General features: G+C 49.6%; 1 pseudogene; it reads left to right on the top strand.

Moving 5' to 3' along the window:
• The first annotated feature begins 899 nt into the window (after nucleotides 1–899).
• On the top strand, nucleotides 900–11,291 carry LOC147119490 (uncharacterized; annotated as a pseudogene).
• Nucleotides 11,292–16,210: the final 4,919 nt, after the last annotated feature.

Here is a 16,210-nt window from a genome sequence, read left to right as displayed (position 1 = left end):
CTGCTCTTATATTCTATGCCTCGGCTAATAAAGGCAAGTATCCCGTATGCCTTCTTAACCACCTTATCTACCTGTCCTGCTACCTTCAGGGATCTGTGGACATGCACTCCAAGGTCCCTCTGATCCTCTACACTACTCAGTGTCCTACCATTTATAGTGTATTCCCTTTCCTTGTTAGCCCTCCCCAAATGCATTACCTCACAGTTCTCCAGATTGAATTCCATTTGCCACTCTTCTGCCCACCTGACCAGTCCATTGATATCTTCCTGCAGTCTGCAGCTTTCTTCCTCATTATCAACCACACGGCCAATTTTGTATCATCTGCAAACTTCTTAATCATGCCTCCTACATTGAAGTCTAAATCATTGATGTATACGACAATAAGCAAAGGACCCAGCACTGAACCCTGCGGAATCCCACTGCCCCACTGAAAACAGCCTTCCAGTCACAAAAATACCTGTTGACCTTTACCCTTTGCTTCCTGCCACTGAGCCAATTTTGGATACAACTTGCCACTTTCCCTTGGATCCCATGGGCTTTTACTTTTCTGACCAGTCTGCCATGTGGGAACTTGTCAAAAGTCTTGCTAAAATCTATGTAGACTACATCAAACGCGCTACCCTCATCGACCCTCCTTGTTACCTCCTCAAAAAATTCAATCAAGTTAGTCAGACACCACCTTCCCTCAACAAATCCATGCTGACTGTCCTTGATTAATCTGTGCCTTTCTAAATGACGATTAATACTGTCCCTCAGAATATTTTCCAACAATTTGCCCACCACCGAGGTTAGGCTGACTGACCTATAATTACTCGGTCTATCCCTTTCTCCCTTTTTAAACAAAGGTACAATGTTAGCAGTCCTCCAGCACCTCACCTGTAGACAGAGGGGTTTGGGAAATGATGGTGAGAGCCACTGCGATTCCCTCCCTTGCTTCTCTTAACAGCCTGGGGCACATTTCATCCGGGCCTGGCGATTTATCTACTTTCCAAGATGCTAAACTCCTTAATACTTTCTCTCTCACTATGTTTATCTCATCTAATTTTTCACATTCCTCCTCCTTATCTACAATGTCTGCATCGTCTCTCTTTTGTGAAGACAGACACAGAGTATTCATTAAGAACCATACCCACGTCTTCCGCCTTCACACACAAGCTTCCATTTTGGTCTCTAATAAGCCCTAATCTTTCTTTAGTTATCCGCTTGCTCTTTATGTATTTATAAAACATCTTTGGGTTTTCCTTGATTTTACTTGCCAATATTTTTTCATGCCCTCTCTTTACTTTCCTAATTTCCCTTTAATTTCACCCCACGCTTTCTGTACTCCTCTAGGCTTTCTGCAGTATTTAGCTCTCAGTATCTGACATAAGCTTCCCTTTTTTGCCTCATCAAACCCTGTATAGATTTGGGAGTCCCACCCTTTTTCTTTGTGGGAACATATTTGCTCTGAACCCTCACTATCTCCTCCTTGACTGCCTCCCACTGCCCTGACACTGATTTACCTTCAAGTAGCTGTTTCCAGTCCACTTTGGCTAAATCACATCTCAGCTTAGTAAAATTGGCCTTTCCCCAATCGAGAACTTTTACTCCTGATCTATCTTTGTCCTTTTCCATAACTACGCTAAATCTAACTGAATTATGATCATTACCACCAAAATGCACTCGCACTGATACCCATTCCACCTGCCCAGCTTCATTCCCTAAAACTAAGTCCAGACCCACCCCCTCCCTTGTTGGGCTTGCTACGTACTGGTTAAAAAAGTTCTCCTGAATGCATTTTAAGAATTCTGCACCTTCTGTACCTTTTATACTGATTCTATCCCAGTTAATGTTAGGATCGTTGAAATCTCCTACTATTACTGCCCGAATGTTTTTGCACTTCTCAGAAATTTGCCTAATTATTTTCTCTTCTATCTCCCTCTGTCTATTTGGAGGTCCCAGCAGTGTAACTGCCCCTTTACATGATGTTTGGTCTGAGCTTCCTGTCTGTAAATGTCCACTTCTAAAACCCTGTAAAATAAGTTTAGAAAGGGGTAAGAGGGAGAATGTTGTCTCATGTTCCCCTTTCCTAGCCCAGGGGCAGTGAAGCTGATTTTCAGGCTCCAGCAGCTGCACAGGTTGGTTGAAAGGATCAACAGTAATGGCGGCTGCAATACCCACAAGCCCCTGCGCTCCAGCCACCGCGCTAAGTTGACGCTGACAACGCGCATGCGCCACTATCGATGGAACTTTCTCGGCGCCGCCCATGCTCACCTTCACATGGTCCATCTCCAACTCTTCCCTTCATCAACTTCTCTGTCTCCATTTCTGGGGATAGGCTATCGACAAACATCCACTATAAGCCCACTGACTGCCACAGCTACCTGGACTACACGTCCTCCCACCCCGCTTCTGTGGTGTATGTGCCTTTAAGAGCCCCTGTATACTGTAATGCCGGTAATGGCCACTCGGGCTATATAAGCCTGTATAGTGTCTTGTATCTGTTAGTTCACCTCCAGACTTTGTTCAGTAAACACCTGTGAAACCAACTCCTGCCTTCCGTGTCTCTATTAACACACGGATACAACAGTGGCGACGAATTGGAAACGGACTTACCCGCAATTCGGCAGCACCTCAAGGAGATCGATTCCTCAGACAAAAGTCGAAGAAAAACAAGAAAGAAAAGGGAAAGGCTGTGGTTTCACCGGCTGGCCGAGCTGGTGGCAGGTACTGCAGTGGTCCTTCCTGGGCGGTGGCTCCATCGGCTGGCTCTGCAGCGGAGCCGAGCAGCGAAGGTGGAGGTAAACAGAGACAGCGGGGGGGAGCACTCGGGAGACGGCCGGCGCTGCAAAGCAGGTCGGCGTTCGGACCAAGCAGAGGGAGGGAAAAGTCCCAGAGAGTCCGGCGGGAACGAGTCTCCACCTATTGAAAAAAAAACCTATGTAAATAAAAACCGCGGAGAACAGCGTTGTCAGCAGCAGCAGTGGCGGGAAAGCGCGGGAAGCGCCATTTTTTTTTCTGCAGGGAAGAAAGGAAAGCGCGGGAGGCGCCATTTTTTTTCAGGATGCCTAAGGTTGGCAATGTTAATGCTTTCGATGGCGATATAGAGGATTGGACCACATATGTGGAATGAGTGGAGGTATATTGCACAGCAAATGAAATAGATGATAAAAAGGCATCAGTACTTCTAAATCTAATGGGCGCAAGGACATACGGGCTGTTACGAAACTTAATCACTCCAGCCAAACCAAAGGACAAGAATTTTAAGGAGATTGTTGATACCCTACAGGAGCACTTAAACCCAACACCGCTGCTGATAGCGGAACGATTCAAATTCTTCAAGAGGAATCAGCACAAGAATGAAAGTAACGCTGATTACCTCACCGAATTAAGAAAGCTATCAAAGCACTGCCAATTCGGGGCAGGACTGGCAGATTCTCTTCGAGACAAATTCGTCTGCGGTCTCCTAAGTGAAGGAACACAGAAAAGGCTGCTTTCTGAGAAAGATTTGACACTGGACAAGGCTTTCAGTATGGCTGTATCATATGAAGCAGCCGCAAGAGGAGCTGCAGAGATACAGCAAAAGCCACAGGACTTCGGCACCCATGAAATGACACAGGGCTTCGAGAGATGTTATCGCTGCGGCAGATCCACCCATGACCAGAGGGACTGCTGGTTCAAGGACAAAGCATGCAGGCAATGCGGAAAGATTGGACACATTGCACATGTATGCCGAGCTGGACACAAAAAATCCACGGACAGGAAAAAAATCAATAAGGAAAAGTACAGAAGGGTACAAATGATGACGGACAGTAGCTCCAAAGACCAGAAGAGCGATAGCGACTCCGGAAACAAGAGACTAAGCTGTCTCAAATTACATAATGTAATTGCCAAAGAAGATTACCAGACCATTTGGGTTACCCTCACGATAGCGGGGTCCCCAGTTAAAATGGAGCTAGATACAGGATCAGCTCTGACCGTCATAAATCGACGGGATTACGAGCGGCTATTTCCGCATATACCTTTGAAAGACACATCCATTATCTTGAAAACATATACAGGGCAGAAAGTATACCCCAAAGGGAAAATAAAGGTACCTGTTGCATACAACGGCAAGGAAATACAGAAGTTGTATTTATACGTTCTGCAAGATGGTGGTCCACCGCTGTTGGGACGTGAATGGATCAGGAAGATACGTTTAGACTGGCACCCCATTCAGGCACTGACGGTGACCAGTAAGGAAAAAAATGATGATGACGTCATACCTGAACGATTAAAAGACATCTTGGCCAACGCCAAGGAAGTGTTTCAACAGGAACCAGGAACCTTGAAAGGCGTCACCGCCTCAATAAAAGTGGAAGATGCAGCAATTCCCAAGTTTTTAAAGGCAAGGCCGGTGCCATACGCAATTCGTCCAGCAGTCGAGGCAGAGCTGGAGAATTTGGAAAAGGCAGGCGTATTATCCAAGATAGATTGGAGCGAGTGGGCAACACCCATCGTCCCGGTCATGAAGAAAACGTTGAATAACGATAAATCTGAAGAACAGAGAAAAATTTGCATCTGTGGGAACTTCAAGGTGACTGTAAACCCGGTCCTTCACATGGTACAGTAACCTCTTCCGAGGATAGAAGATATTTTCGCCTCACTATCCGGAGGAAAACGTTTCACCAAAATTGACTTGGCTCAGGCATATCTACAGCTGGAGGTTGAAGAGGCCTCTAAAAAGTATCTCACGATAAATACACACAAAGGCCTGTACCAGTACAATCGACTGGTTTTCGGAGTAGCATCAGCTCCAGCTATCTGGCAAAGAGCTATGGAGCAAGTCCTCCAAGGGATTCCGGGGACTCAATGCTACCTAGACGACATCCTTGTAACAGGAGAAAACGACAACGAGCACCTTGCCAATTTGGAGCAGGTGCTCACTAGGCTGAGAGAACGGGGCCTACGAGCAAATCGCCCCAAGTGCGAATTTTTCCAGAAACAAATATCATATTGTGGCCACATAATTAACGAGGAAGGGTTGCATAAGTCACCTGAAAAAATTGAAGCGGTCATAAAAGCCCCAGTGCCTGAAAATGTCTCACAATTAAGGTCGTTCCTGGGATTGATAAATTACTATCATAAATTTTTCCCGAACTTGTCAACTCTTCTGCACCCTCTTAACGAACTGCTACAAACGGGAGTAATTTGGAAATGGAGCGAAGACTGTAAACGTGCCTTCCATAAATGCAAAGGCTTGATCACGTCCAAGGAAGTCTTGGCTCATTACAAGCCATCACTGCCAATCAGACTGACGTGCGATGCATCCCCTTACGGCGTAGGAGCGGTATTATCGCATAGATTCCCTGATGGCTCGGAGCGGCCGATAGCTTTTGCGTCACGCTCATTGAACTCAACTGAGCGTAACTATGCCCAGATCGACAGGGAAGCACTTAGCCTGGTATGGGGAGTGAAGAAATTCAACCATTACCTACACGGACAAAAATTTACCTTGTTGACTGACCATCAACCCCTCATCTCCATATTCAACCCTAAAAAGGGTGTTCCCATTATGACAGCGCAAAGGCTACAGAGGTGGTCCCTTTTCCTAGGGGCACACCAATATGACATAGAATACAAAGGATCAAAACAGCATGGAAATGCTGACGGTTTATCGTGCCTACCATTGCCAACGGTAGAAGAGGCACCTACAGTGGACCCAGTGGAGATGTTCCACTCAACCATAGTGGAATGTCTACCAGTAACAAATTCTGCCATTGAAAAAGAAACGAGAAATGACCCGACTCTCTCACGAGTCTACGATTTAATGGTGAAGGGATGGCCAGCACATGGCGAACCACTGTTGCCAGCATTCTCGCAAAGAAGAGAACAGCTGTCAGTGTGCCGAGGAACCTTGATGTGTGGATCCAGAGTGGTGATTCCACCCAAACTCCAGGATAAAGTGTTAAAGGAGCTTCACGAGGGGCATCTGGGTGGAGTGAAAATGAAGAACCTAGGCAGAGCGTTTGTATGGTGGCCAGGTATCGATGGAGACATCGAAGAAATGACCAAGAGCTGCCTAGGATGCCAGAAGGTCCAAAACGCCCCACCACAAGCCCCTCTACATCCATGGGAGTGGCCCTCATCTCCATGGCAAAGGGTACACATCGACTTTGCTGGTCCATTTATGGACTCAATGTTCTTAATCGCGGTTGATGCACACTCCAAGTGGCCGGAGGTAATAAAGATGTCCTCCACCAGCACGGAAAAAACCATCACAGTATTAAGGACCATATTTGCCAGGAATGGGCTGCCTGAACAGATCTGTTCTGATAATGGACCGCAATTTGTGTCCGAAGAATTCAGGAAGTTCTTAAAAAAACAATGGGGTTAAGCACTACACGTCCGCCCCATACCATCCCGCCACCAATGGATTGGCTGAATGGTTTGTCCAGACCTTCAAGAAGGCCATAAAGGCCATGGGTAATGAAGATATAAAATTTCAGCATAAGGTAGATAACTTCTTGTTCGCATACAGGAATGCAACACATATGGTTACAAACCAAACTCCCGCCATGATGTTCTTCAATAGAAGCCTAAGATGCCGGCTGGATTTGATCAAGCCAAAGATCAGAAGGGACGTGGAGAACCGGCAATTTCAAGGCATGAATGAAAGGCCAACTAGAACCTTCCAGATAGGTCAACAAGTTTTGGCCCGGGACTACCGTACCGAGAAATGGCAGCCTGGAACTATTTGCACACGACTAGGACCGCTGATGTATACCGTGGACATCGGAGAAAGCATAATAAGGCGCCATGCTGACCAAATCATAAAGTCATCCGAAAAGGGACAACCTACACCACAACTCTATACGCCTAATGATGAAGCAGAGATACCCATAGTACCTACCTCCGATCCGGTGATACTGGAACCAGATGAACCCGACACTGGCATTCAAGCCGAATCAGCCTTGCCAAAAGAACCTACTACACCACCAAAAACTACTACACCACCGAGGCGTTATCCGGACCGAGTCAGGAAGCCTCCAGAGAGACTGACTTATAATTGATTAACTGCAGCAAATGTGTAATTATTGTTCTTGTAACATGTTAATTAATGATTACTTAAAATATTATGTACTGGTTGTCTAAAAGGGGAGGAATTGTGGTGTATGTGCCTTTAAGAGCCCCTGTATACTGTAATGCCGGTAATGGCTACTCGGGCTATATAAGCCTGTATAGTGTCTTGTATCTGTTAGTTCACCTCCAGACTTTGTTCAGTAAACACCTGTGAAACCTACTCCTGCATTCCGTGTCTCCATTAACACACAGATACAACAGCTTCCTGTACTCTGTTCCATTCTCCCAGTTTCTCTGTCACTGCAACATCTTTTCTGACGATGCCATCTTCCATACTAGTGCTACCGACATGTCTTCCTTTTTCCTCAACCAAGGATTCCCCTCTACCGTGGTTGACATTTCATGCACTTCTGCTCTCACCCCTTCCCCTCCCTCCCAGAACCACAAAAGGGTTCCCCTTGTCCTCACCTTTCACTCCACCAGTCTCCACAGTCAATGGATCATCCTCCGCCATTTCCGCCACCTCCAGCGTGATCCCACTACCAAACACATCTTCCCTTCCCCTTTCCGCATTCCAAAGGGACCGCTCCCTCCGCAACACCCTGGTCCACTCCTCAATCACCCCCAACACTCCCTCCCTTTTCCATGGCATCTTCCCATGCAAGCGCAAGAAATGCAACACCTACCCTTTTATCTCCTCCATTCCCACCGTCCAGGGCCCCAAACACTCCTCCAGGTGAAACAGCAATTTGCATGTACTTCTTACAATTTAGTATACTGCATTCGCTGCTCATGATGTGATCTCCTCTACATTGGGGAGATCAAATGCAGATTGGGTGACCTCCGTTCAGTCCGCAAGCGTGACCCCGAGTTTCCGGTCGCCTGTCACTTTAATTCTCCGCTCCACTCCCACTCTGACCTCTCCGTCCTCGGCCTCCTACACTGTTCCAATGAAGCTCAACGGAAGCTCGAGGAACAGCACCTCATCTTTCCATTAGACACTTTACAGCCTTCTGGACTCAACATCGAGTTCAACAATTTCAGGCCATAACCGCAGCCCCTATTTTTTCAGATGGCAGCGGCTGGTGATTCTGCCATTCCCATTCACACCTCTTCTAGGCCCATCTGTTGTTTCTTTACCTGTCCCATTACCATCCTCCCTTTTGTCATTTAATCTCTCCTGCCTTCCACCCTATCACAGACCTTCCCTTTTGTCCTTTCCTCCCCCCTTTCTCTGCCCCACACTTGTTTAAAACCTGTTACATCTGTAGCTTTCTCCAGTTCTGATGAAAGCGCATTGCCCTGACCCGTTGACTCTGCTCCTCTCTCCACAGAGGCTGCCTGACCTGCTGAGTCTTTCTACCATTTTCTCTCTTTTTCTCAGGAGGTAAAAAACCTGTCCCACAATCCGGCCTCTGCTGCGCCTGCGCGCTGGGCTCGGGTCGCCGTGGAAACGGCGCGGGGCCGCCTGGGTAGGGAGCGCGTGACCCCGGGGCACCGCCTGACTGACGGGAGCTCGGACCAATAGGAAGAGCGCGGGCGGAGGTGGGCGGAGCGAGCTGGCGGCGGTTCCTCCAATCAATGGCGGCGCTGCAAGGGGGCGGGACCTGGTGTGCAGCTCAGGTGCGCTGGGGCCGATTGTGACGGGCTGTCCCCAGGTGAGAGCAGCTCAGTCAGCACAGAGTTGGAGCTGGAATCTGGGAGAGGGGCCGCAGTCAGCACAGAGCTGGGGTTGGAATCTGGGAGAGGGGCCGCAGTCAGCACAGAGCTGGGGCTGGAATCTGGGAGAGGGGCTACAGTCAGCACAGCTGGGGCTGGAATCTGGGAGAGGGGCCACAGTCACCACAGAGCTGGGGCTGGAATCTGGGAGCGGGGCCTCAGTCAGCACAGAGCTGGGGCTGGAATCTGGGAGCGGGGCCTCAGTCAGCACAGAGCTGGGGCTGGAATCTGGGAGAGGGGCCTCAGTCAGCACAGAGCTGGGGCTGGAATCTGGGAGAGGGGCCGCAGTCAGCACAGAGCTGGGGCTGGAATCTGGGAGAGGGGCCACAGTCAGCACAGAGCTGGGGCTGGAATCTGGGAGAGGGGCTACAGTCAGCACAGCTGGGGCTGGAATCTGGGAGAGGGGCCACAGTCACCACAGAGCTGGGGCTGGAATCTGGGAGAGGGGTCACAGTCAGCACAGAGCTGGGGCTGGAATCTGGGAGAGGGGCCACAGTCAGCACAGAGCTGGGGCTGGAATCTGGGAGAGGGGCCACAGTCAGCACAGAGCTGGGGCTGGAATCTGGGAGAGGGGCCACAGCACAGAGCTGGGGCTGGAATCTGGGAGAGGGGCCACAGTCAGCACAGAGCTGGGGCTGGAATCTGGGAGAGGGGCCACAGTCAGCGGGCCTGACAGAGGGCCAGAGCGACAGCAGCTTCACTAAAGAAGCTTATTTAAAGACAAATTTCCTGCAGTTTCACAGACTTGGTCACTGCAAAAATCTGAAATGTTTTGTGGCCCCTCTCCCAGATTCCAGCCCCAGCTGTGCTGACTGAAATAAGGGAGTCAAAAACATCAGGTGAGGCAGTTTAAAAAGACATCAAGGCTTTTTAAAGTTCTGAGTGTGGGAAGAGCTTCAAAATCTACAAGTAACCAAAGAGACACCAGCGCCTACACACTGAGGAAAGCCCGTTCACCTGCCCCATGTGAGGGAAGGGCTTCACTAAGTTATCCGCTCCAATGACACACCAGCAAATTCACACCGATGAGAGACCGTCGACCTGCTCTGTGTTTTTGAAGCGATTCACTCATTCTTCCACCCTACTGAGGCACCAGCTTGTTCATTGTGATGAGAGAACAATTAAATGTTCTAACTGCGGGCAGAGATTTAAAAGGTCCCAGGATTTGAAGAGACATCAGCTGGAGAGAGCAGGAGAGATTCTGTTCACCTGCTCCGTGCGTGGGAAGGCATTCATTCAGTTATCCCACCTGCTGACACACCAGCGAGTTCACACTGGGGACAGGCCGGTGGAACAATCCGTCTGTGGGTAAAGCTTTAAAAGGTCCCAGGAGCTGAAGAGACACCAGCTGGAGGGAGCTGGAAAGAGACCGTTCATCTGCTCTGTGTGTGGGAAGAGATTCAATTGGTCTTCACGTCTTCTGTCACACCAGCAAGTTCACACTGGAGAGAGGAAATTCACCTGCTCCATTTGTGGGAAGGGATTCACTCAGTTATTCCACCTGCTAACACACCAGCATTATCACACTGATGAGAGACCATTTAAATGTTCTGACTGTGGGAAGAGCTTTAAAAGCTCTGGGAATCTGAATGGGCACCAGCGAGTTCACACCGATGAGAGACCGTTTACATGTTCTGACTGTGGGATGAGCTTTGTAAGAGCCTGGGATCTGATGGGACACCAGCGAGTTCACACTGGTGAGAGGCCATTCACCTGCTCCGTGTGTGGGATGAGATTCAATCGGTCCTCGACTTTGCTGACACACCAGCGAGTTCACTGTGGGGAGAGACCGTTCACCTGCTCAGTGTGTGGGAAGGGATTCACTCGGCCGTCCCACCTACTGATACACTAGCGAATTCACACTGGGGAGAGGCCGTTCACCTGCTCTGTGTGTGGGAAGGGATTCACTGTGTCATCCCACTTGCTGGCAAACCAGCGAGTTCACAGTGGGGACAGGCCAGTTAAATATTCAGACTGTGGGAAAAGCTTTGAAAGGTCCCAGGAGTTGAAGAGATACCAGCTGGAGGGAGCTGGAAAGAGACCGTTTACCTGCTCCATATGTGGGAAGAAATTCAATTGGTCTTCGCTCTTGAAACACCAGCGAGTTCACACTGGGGAGAGGCCGTACACCTGCTCTGTTTGTGGGAATGGATTCGCTCTTTCAGCCACCTTGCTGAGACACCAGCGATATCACACTGATGAGAGGCCATTTAAATGCTCTGACTGTGGGAAGAGATTTAAAAGCTCCGGGGATCTGAAGGGACACCAGCGAGTTCACACCGATGAGAGACCGTTTACATGTTCTGTCTGTGGGAAGAGCTTTAAAAGCTCCGGGGATCTGAAGGGACACCAGCAGGTTCACACTAGGGAGAAGCCGCTCACCTGCTCCGTGTGTGGAAAGGAATTCACTCGGTCCTGGACTCTGCTGAGACACCAGCAAGTTCACAATGTTCTGTGAAGCCCTGCAGGAAGCTGGGGCAACATGAACGTTGAATGGATGAATGTTTTATAAATTCTTGTTTAATCTTTAAGACTGTTGTGCTGATGATTTCCTTTATTTGAATGTTCATGGTGTTACAAATAATGTACAGCACAGAAACAGACCATTTGGGACAACTGGTCAATGCCAGTGTTAATGCTTCACACCCACCCTACTTCAGTTAACTCTATTAACATATCCTCCTATTCCTTTCTCACTCATGTTTATCTGGCTATTTGCCTGCATTACTCCTTGTGGTAGCTTCTTCTTCTTAGGCAGTCCCTCGTAACCGAGGATGATTTGCTTCCACATTAAAAATGAGTTCTCAGGTGACTGATGAGTCCAATGTGGGACCTACAGTCTCTGTCACAGGTGGGACAGATGGTGGTTGAAGGGGCGGGTGGGTGGGGTTCCTGGGTTGACGTGCGCTCCTTGTGCTGCTTGTGCTTGGCTTCCGCTTGCTCCCGGCTAAGAGACTCGAGATGTTCGGCGCCTTCCCGGATGCTTCTCTTCCACTTTGTGCGGTCTTGGGCCAGGGATTCCCAGGTGTCAGTGGGGATGTTGCACTTTTTCAAGGAGGCTTTGAGAGTGTCCTTGAAGCATTTCCTCTGCTCACCTGGAGCTGACTTGCCGTGTCAGAGCGCCGAGTAGAGCGCTTGTTTTGGGAGTCTCGTATCGGGCATGCGGACGATGTGACCCGTCCATTGGAGCTGATCGAGCACGGTCAAAGCTTCGATGCTGGGGATGTTGGCCTGAGCAAGAACACTGATGTTGGTGCGCCTATCCTGCCAATGGATTTGCAGGATCTTGCAGAGGCAGCGTTGGTGGTACCTCTCCAGTGCTTTGAGGTGCCTGCTGTGCATGGTCCATGTCTCTGAGGCATACAGCAGGGCGGGTATCACTGCTGCTCTGTAGACCATGAGCTTAGTGCTGGGTTTGAGGTCCTGGTCTTCAAATGCTTTCTTCCTCAGGTGACTGAGGGCTGCACTGGCACACTGAAGGCGGTGCTGGACTTCGTCGTCGACGTCTGCCCTTGTTGACAGTAGGCTCCCGAGGTATGGAAAGTGGTCCACGTTGTCCAAGGCCTTGTCGTGGATTTTGATAATCGGGGGGCAGTACTGTGTGGCGGGGGCAGGTTGGTAGAGGACCTTTGTCTTACGGATGTTTAGTGTAAGGCCTATGCTCTCGTACGCTTTGGTGAAGGTGTTGATGATGGTTTGGAGTTCGACCTCTGAGTGAGCGCAGACGCAAGCGTCGTCTGCATACTGTAACTTGAAGACAGAGGATGGGACGACCTTGGAATCTGGACTGGAGGCGATGGAGGTTGAACAGTTTCCCGTTTGTTCTGTAAATTAGCTCCACTCCAGTGGGGAGCTTACTGAGGGTGATATGGAGCATTGCAGCAAGGAAGATCGAGAAGAGCATTGGTGCGATGACACAGCCTTGTTTGACCCCGGGCCGTACGTGAATTAGGTCTGTGGTGGAACCATTGGTCAGGATCACGGCTTGCATGTCATCGTGAAGCAGACAGAGGATGGTGACAAACTTTTGAGGGCACCTCCACATTCTCACCACTCTCTGGGTAAAGAAACTTCTCCTGAATTCCCTACTGGATTTATTAATGACTAGATTATATTCATGCTCCCATAAATATGATGAGATTCTGATAAGCTGACCAGTATGTTGTTGTACTTTGTCTTTTTCTGCTGAATGAAACATTACTGAGCCCTTGTACCCGTGTTATGGGATGAAGTGCCAGACAAGAAAAGGTACAATGTCTGGGTGTGAATCTAATAATAACCTCAAAGATGTGGCTGCAGAGATAGTGGATGTGTTGGTTGCAATCTACGAAAATTCCCTGGATTCTGGAGAGGTCCCAGCGGATTGGAAAACCGCAAATGTAACTCCCCTATTCAAGAAAGGGGGGAGACAGAAAGCAGGAAACTATAGGCCAGTTAGCCTAACATCTGTCATTGGGAAAATGCTGGAATCCATTAATAGCAGGAATTTTAGAGAGACTACAGAATGCGGCAGTACAGAAGGATCTGGGGGTCCTCGTATATGAAACACAAAAAGTTAGCATGCAGGTACAGCAAGTAATTAGGAAGGCAAATGGAGTGTTGGCCTTTATTGCAAGGGTGATGGAGTATAAAAGTAGGGAAGTCTTGCTACAACTGTACAGGGCATTGGTGAGACCGCACCTGGAGTACTGCGTACAGTTTTGTTCTCCTTATTTAAGGAGGGATATACTTGCATTGGAGGCAGTTCAGAGAAGGTTCACGAGGTTGATTCCGGAGATGAGGGGGTTGACGTATGAGGAAAGGTTGAGCAGGTTGGGCCTTTACTCATTGGAGTTTAGAAGAATGAGAGGTGATCTTATTGAAACACAAGATTCTATGGGCGCTCGACAAGGTAGATGAAGAGAGGATGTTTCCCCTCACGGGGGAATCTAGAACTAGGGGGCATAGGTTCAGTATAGGGGTCGCCCATTTAAAACGGAGATGAGGAGGAATTTCTCCTCTCAGAGGGTCGGGAATCATTGGAATTCTCTACCCCAGAGAGCTGTGGAGGCGGAGTCATTGAATATATTTAAGGCGGAGATAGACAGATTTTTGAAAAACGGGAGTCAAGGGTTATGGGGAGCGGGCGGGGAAGTGGAGTTGAGGCCAAGATCAGATCAGCCATGATCTTATTGAATGGCGGAGCAGGCTCGAGGGGCCGAATGGCCGACTCCTGCTCCTATTTCTTATGTTCTTACGACCATATAGGTGTAATAACCAGATGGGCTTGTGGTTATAGTCTGGTCACTGATGAACTAAATTCCCCCAATTAGCAGGAGCTCAGGAGGTGGTCAACAGACAGCTCCAAACAATCCCATTTCCGGAGCGGTAACCCAGCTTGTGTATAAGAACAGGCCACTTGAGCCGTTGTCAGTTGGAACAGACTGGAGAAGCTTGCGTGTGAATCCACTGTACTTCTGTTCTCCAGACTGAGGGAATTATCACCCGATCTGTGTTTTGTAGTGCTCTTAATAAAGAGACAATTTGTGTTCTTGTGAGCTTGATTATCTGGTATCCGAAACCCTAGGCCTCCCGATCATTAGAGTCAACCTCAGTGTGTGGAAAGGGATTCCCTGCTAATCCCACCCACTAACACAACAGAATGTCCACATTCTGACTGTGGTGGTTCGATTCCACTGTTTCCGATGCCTTTAATCACATCCAGGACTGAACCATGTTCATTCAGGCAACTGGGGCTTGTTAATGTTAAGAGCCCCCAATAACTGGGCTGGATTTTAATATTCTTCGCTGTTCTCTCAGTACTAGTGAGCAGAGAAAAGCTGATGTTATAGAATCATAGAGCACAGGAGGATGGCTTTCGGCCCATCGTGCTGGTGCTGGCTCTCTGAAAGAGCGATGCAATTAGTCCCACTGCCCTGCTCTTTCCCCACAGCCCTGCAAAATTCTGCTTTCAAGTATCTATCCAATTCCCTTTTGAAAGTTACTATTGAATCTGCTTCCACCACCCATTCAGGCAGAGCAATCCAGATCATAACAACTCGCTGCATAAAGGAATGTCTCCTCATTACCCCCCTGGATTCTTTTGCCAATTATCTGAAATCCGTGTCCTCTCGTTTCCGACCCTCCTGCCGGTGTGATTGTTCTATCCAAATCCATCATAATTGACATCTCCACTTAACCTTCTCTGCTCCAAGTTATATTGCCATTGTTTTGTGAATTTTTGCTGTCATCGAGGTGCTGGATTTCAGTGCCTGGGGAATGGGACATTCTATCCTTGTGAGCACCGAGTGTCAGCATCCAGCAATCTCCGGTCATGGACTGTCTTTTTAAACTGCCTCACCTGATGGTTTTCACTCCCTTATTTCATTAATAAACATTTCTGTTTTTGCAGTGACCAAGGCTGTCTCTAAAACTGCAGGAAATGTGTTTTTAAATAATCTCCTTTAGTGAAGCTGCTGTCGCTCTGGCCCTTTGCCAGGGCCGCTGACTGTGGCCCCTCTCCCAGATTCCAGCCCCAGCTCTGTGCTGACTGTGGCCCCTCTCCCAGATTCCAGCCCCAGCTCTGTGCTGACTGTGGCCCCTCTCCCAGATTCCAGCCCCAGCTCTGTGCTGACTGTGGCCCCTCTCCCAGATTCCTGCCCCAGCTCTGTGCTGACTGCGGCCCCTCTCCCAGATTCCTGCCCCAGCTCTGTGCTGACTGTGGCCCCTCTCCCAGATTCCAGCCCCAGCTCTGTGCTGACTGTGGCCCCTCTCCCAGATTCCAGCCCCAGCTCTGTGCTGACTGTGGCCCCTCTCCCAGATTCCAGCCCCAGCTCTGTGCTGACTGTGGCCCCTCTCCCAGATTCCAGCCCCAGCCCTGTACTGACTGTGGCCCCACTCCCAGATTCCAGCCCCAGCTGTGTGCTGACTGTGGCCCCTCTCCCAGCCCCAGCTCTGTGCTGACTATGGCCCCTCTCCCAGATTCCAGCCCCAGCTCTGTGCTGACTGTGGCCCCTCTCCCAGATTCCAGCCCCAGCTCTGTGCTGACTGTGGCCCCCTCTCCCAGATTCCAGCCCCAGCTCTGTGCTGACTGTGGCCCCTCTCCCAGATTCCAGCCCCAGCTCTGTGCTGACTGCGGCCCCTCTCCCAGATTCCAGCCCCAGCTCTGTGCTGACTGTGGCCCCTCTCCCAAATTCCAGCCCCAGCTCTGTGCTGACTGCGGCCCCTCTCCCAGATTCCAGCCCCAGCTCTGTGCTGGCTGTGGCCCCTCTCCCAGATTCCAGCCCCAGCTCTGTGCTGACTGAGCTAGCGGAAGCTGAACGCCAACTCTCCGACACCTCCTCCGACCTCCACCTGGACCATAATCCCACTACCGAACATCAAACCACCATTTCCAAGACTGTCACTGACCTCATCTCCTCTGGAGATCTTCCCCCCGTGGCCACCAACCTCATAGTTCCCCAACCCCGCA

This window comes from Somniosus microcephalus, chromosome 4 (assembly GCF_052327205.1).
Source record: "Somniosus microcephalus isolate GS21.2 chromosome 4, FLI_Smic_1.0, whole genome shotgun sequence".
Classification (NCBI taxonomy): Eukaryota; Metazoa; Chordata; class Chondrichthyes; order Squaliformes; family Somniosidae; genus Somniosus; species Somniosus microcephalus.
The sequence above is the reverse complement of the archived record's forward strand: the minus strand, read 5'-3'. Positions and strand labels throughout refer to the sequence as shown.